Source organism: Rattus norvegicus, chromosome 5, assembly GCF_021556685.1.
Source record: "Rattus norvegicus strain SHRSP/BbbUtx chromosome 5, alternate assembly SHRSP_T2T, whole genome shotgun sequence".
Taxonomy (NCBI): domain Eukaryota; kingdom Metazoa; phylum Chordata; class Mammalia; order Rodentia; family Muridae; genus Rattus; species Rattus norvegicus.
This window is the reverse complement of record NC_141538.1, coordinates 165,297,914-165,302,338: the sequence shown is the minus strand read 5'-3', so window position 1 is coordinate 165,302,338 and position 4,425 is coordinate 165,297,914. Positions and strand designations below refer to the sequence as shown.

At 52.3% G+C, this 4,425-nt stretch overlaps 1 long non-coding RNA gene across 1 annotated transcript; it reads left to right on the top strand.

Moving 5' to 3' along the window:
• The first annotated feature begins 1,639 nt into the window (after positions 1-1,639).
• Positions 1,640-4,029, top strand: LOC148006154 (uncharacterized). The gene is made up of 3 exons (XR_015621468.1): positions 1,640-1,741; positions 2,183-2,345; positions 3,306-4,029. It is a non-coding gene; the product is annotated as an uncharacterized LOC148006154 (long non-coding RNA).
• The last annotated feature ends 396 nt before the right edge of the window (positions 4,030-4,425 follow it).

Below are 4,425 nucleotides of genomic sequence, written 5' to 3'. Positions count from 1 at the left end.
TTTGCTGAGCAAGCCCTTAGCTGTTCTTGGGGCCTGGTAGGGACCCCAGAACTGACCTCCTTCTTGGTGGGGGACACTGGAGACAGGAAGGGCTTGATGGGTCTGCCAGGTCACTAGGCTGTTGGGAGGAAGGCCAAGGCCTCCCAAACATGGGCTTTTTCCCTGGGGTACAGCCCACCCATTCTGACCTCTGCTGCCCAGCTCACTCTATCCGTATGAGGGACAGACCTGGACGGACACCCAGCCAGGCCCCAGGACAGGTCCAGTGACCTCGGGTATAAGTGATGAGCTCTTTCCAGCCTCAGTTTCCCCACCTCTAAAGGCAGAGATCCCCGCTGGGTAAGGACATCTGAGGAAATGGAGTGCCAGCTGTTCGGGGGTGCCTCCTCCCCTTGATGTGCCTTTCAAAACAAGACATGGGGGTCACAAGCGAAGGTACCTGCCCCAGAGCTTGATGGCTAGAATTTGATCTTGGGGAACCACGTGATGCAGGGTGGGGGGAGTCAAATGCTGCAAGTGGTGCTCTCACCTGTATCCCCTCCCTAAAAATAAATACAGAGAGGGAGAGAGAGACAGAGACGGAGAGATAGAGAGACAGAAACAGAGAAACAGAGAGAGACAGAGAGGGAGAGAGAGACAGAGATGGAGAGATAGAGAGACAGAGACACAGAGAGAGACAGACAGACAGACAGACAGAGCAAGCTATGGGTGTGGGGGTGTAGGGGTGTCCTTATGTCTATGTTCAGGTTACAAGTGTGTGTACCTGAGTGGGTGGAGGCCAGAGGTCAGCCCTGAGTGTCATCCCTCAGAAGTCATGAGATTACCTTGGGACTTATTTTGTTTTGAGACAGGGTCCCTCATAGGCTCACTAGTTGAGGAACAGGCTGGCCGGTGAGCCCTAGGAACTCTGTCTCTGCCTTCCCGGTACTGGGAATTGTGGGACGCGTGTCCTGGAGATTGAACGCAGGCCCCTAGACTTGCACTGTGGAGCCGACACCCAGCCCCAGGACATTTTTTTGTCTGCTATGTCTTTTGTCCCCTCCCTTCTCCCTCGCTTGCTGTCACTGGATAGCTGATGACGGTTGCCGGCTGAGTGCCCCCTGTCCTCTGAAACATGCCCTCAAACTTTATACCATGAGAAGCAGCTGGGGTTCCATATTCCCATGTTGTAGATGTAAGAGTCAAGGTCTGACACAGGATAATAGCTTGCCCCTCCCAGAGTGGGAACCTGGAAGTCCTGGCTGCCTCTCCAGCACACTGCTTCCTCAGTGTCCGGCTTCTCTGGCACTCCAGCAGAACTAGAAGCCTGGCCAAGAGATTGCTAGGGTGTCAGGCCAGTGTGACTCGGGGGGCCCCAAGCCCCCAGAGGTGTCTCTGGCCCTGCAGCAATCCCACACTGTGACAGGCCTCGCAGGCGTCCTTGCCGTCAGAGAAGGCTATAAAAAGCAACACTTTCAGCCCCAGACTATGACCTGTGCAACTTCACAGAATCCAGTGAAAACCAGAGATAACCTTCAGGAGGTCTGACCTTCAAGAGCAGTGTGACAGAGTGACACTCTGGACTGCAGCTTGGCCCGGGTTGGGGACAGAGCATGTGGTTGTGGTGTGAAATAAAGCACAGAGCTCCTGGGAAGTGACTGGGGACAGCAGTCACCACAACAACCCAATCTTCTCACAGCCACTGAATAGCCAAGGCCTAGGCTGCTCCACATCGGCTCCAGGTGCCCTCAGTCTCAGTGAGGTGGGCCCATCATTAGCCCATTTGACAGATCAGGGAAACAAGGCTCAGAGCAAACCGGTCACCTGTCCTAGTTAACATGGCTAGAATGGAAAGGAGCTGAGATAGGGGACCCAAGTCAACTCTCTTCCTGTTCTCAAGATGGCGTCTCTCTCCTCAGCTCAGGTTGCCCTTGAACCTACAGCGTTCCCACCTCAACCTTGCAACTGCTGAAATTTTTTTTTTCAGTTCTTCAATGCTCTGGTCTCTTCCTGCCTCAGAACCTTCATGCGGGCTGCCCACTAGGACTCAAGGGCTTGTTTCTTCTTCTCTTTGTCTCTCCTTTGAATGTCTCTCCTTCCAACTTCACCATTTCCTTAGAAAGGCTTGCTCCTTCCTTCCTCCCTGCCTTCCTTCCTTCCTTCCTTCTTCCCCCAGCCCCTCCACTCAATACCTATCTTCTAGGTGATAGCTATGTACCACTGACCTTGAGAGCCTGAGGCCCAGAATGGACCACTGGGCTCTGAGCTGCCCCAGCTGAGCGAGCTATCCCTCCCACCCTGGGAAGACATTGCCACATCCTGAAGGAAGATGAACCCACAGGATCAAGCTGACACGTCATCCCAAGGTATTTGCCTTTTATTTAAGCAACATAATCTATTATGGGATTGCATGTCAGGAATTTTATTTTTATCTTCCTGTGCATGCACGGCACATGTGTGGAGGTCAGAGGGCACCCTGGGCTGTCAGTCTTTCCCCTTCCACCATGAGACAGGGACTCTTTGTTTTGTGTGTGGCACCATGCCAGGCTAGCTAGCTCACAACTGGGATTACCAATGTGCCCCACCAAGCCTTGGGTTTTTGCCTGTTTATTTTAATTACGTGTGTCTCTGCGTGCCTCTGTGTGTGGGCATGTGAACGTGAGTACAGTTCCTATGGAAGCCGGAGGCAGCAGATCTCTCTGGAGCTGCGATTACAAGAGGTTATGAGCCATGCACATGGGTGCTGGGAACTGAACTCAGGTCCGTACAACAACGGTGTGTGCACTTAACAGCAGAAACCTCTCCAGCCCCAGTGCTTGATTTGACATGGATTCTGCGTATCTGAACTCCCGGCCCTCACGCTTACACAGCAGGCACTTGGTCTACTCAGCCGTCTCGCCAGCATACGGCATTTTAAATTTTATTTTCGTTATTTCACGATGCTCTTGGTATTCTTTTGTTTGTTTGTTTTGCTTGTTTGTTCACTTGACACAGAGCCTTGCTGTGTAGCCCAAGTTGATCTCAAACCACGTAGCTCAAGTTGGCCTTGAACTCTCTATCTTCCTGCTGGGGACTCAGACATGGACCATCATGCCTGACTTGGACTTCACTTTGGGGTGCTCGGGATTGAATCCAGGACCTCCAATTAAACACGCGAACTAGTAGAGATCCCAGCCCCGGGATAATATATTAAACAAATGAAGTGTGTTTCCCTACATTTTATATATTATCGCTGTACGTGTGTGGTGCTGGTTTGCATGCCGAGGCACTCATGCGGGGGTCAGAGGACAACTTTGTGGAATCGGTTCTCTCTTTTCACCTCTCAGGTGGGCCACAGCACCTCTCTGATGCTTCCTCAGCTCCTGCGGAAAAGGACTGATGTGTATCGGAACCTTCTCTACGAATCCAGCAGGCCCCACAGCCAGAGCCGACTGTCTACACCACCTCGGCAGGACCCTCTCCTCAGCCCACCTTGGCCCCCCTCCCCTACGTGGTTCTTGCATAAAGTCCAGTCAGAATCCTAGGTGAATGGGAGACCCTGTCCCATCCTGCCCCAGGCTCCAAAGTAAGAAAAAGCAGGAGGAAGGTCACATTGCTTGCTTGGCTGGCTGCCTGATTTTCATTAGGCCCGCTGCCTAATTTTCCTGGGTGTCTCTTGCTTTCTTGGCTACTCAGTCACTCTTCTTTCTCAACCATCAGAGCCGTCACACCCCCGTCCCCTTACCCCACTATGGTTGCCTCCGGTTCTTCCTGCTGTATAACCTCGCTGCCTCTTGCTGCAGTATCAGTCCACAACCCTTCTTCCTAGAGCCCCCTGGGATAGACAGCAGGTGCTTGGGCATTTCTGACATGTCCAGCAAGATTTAACTATGATCACGGACATTTATTGAGCATTTACTGTGTGCCGTACTGGGGAAACCCAGCAATTTCCACCAGTCATCTTATGAGGTTGGGACTTTCATTATACCCATTGTCCACCGGGGGAAACTGAGGCTAGGGGGTTAAGCGTTAGGGCTGGGACCTGGAGTAAATGCCTTCAGCCACCCGTCATGGAAGGAGACTGTGGGTGTGTCTTCTCTGGGCTAGACTGTTCCTGATCCACAGATACACTTGTCTTCTAGATCTTTCTCCCACTGGTTCCTAAACGGTGTTTTTCCTTCTGGGTAATGAAACCAAGCCCCAAACTCAGGCCACTAGGGATGAATGAGGTCTAAAGGGTCTTAGAGCGGTGAGGCTGCTGGGACAGAGATTCTGGCTTCCAAAGCTGTTTTTTGGTGGGGGGGGGGTCCCAGAGCTGGTCCTTTTGGGAGGTGGAATTTGGAGCTCTTAGGACATGGGTGAAGAGGGTAGTGAGAGTCAGGATCCCCATGAGGACCTAGCATCACCCCAAGTTTGAGTAGATAGAAGTGTTGACACTAAGCCAACCTCTAGCATTGACTTCATGGA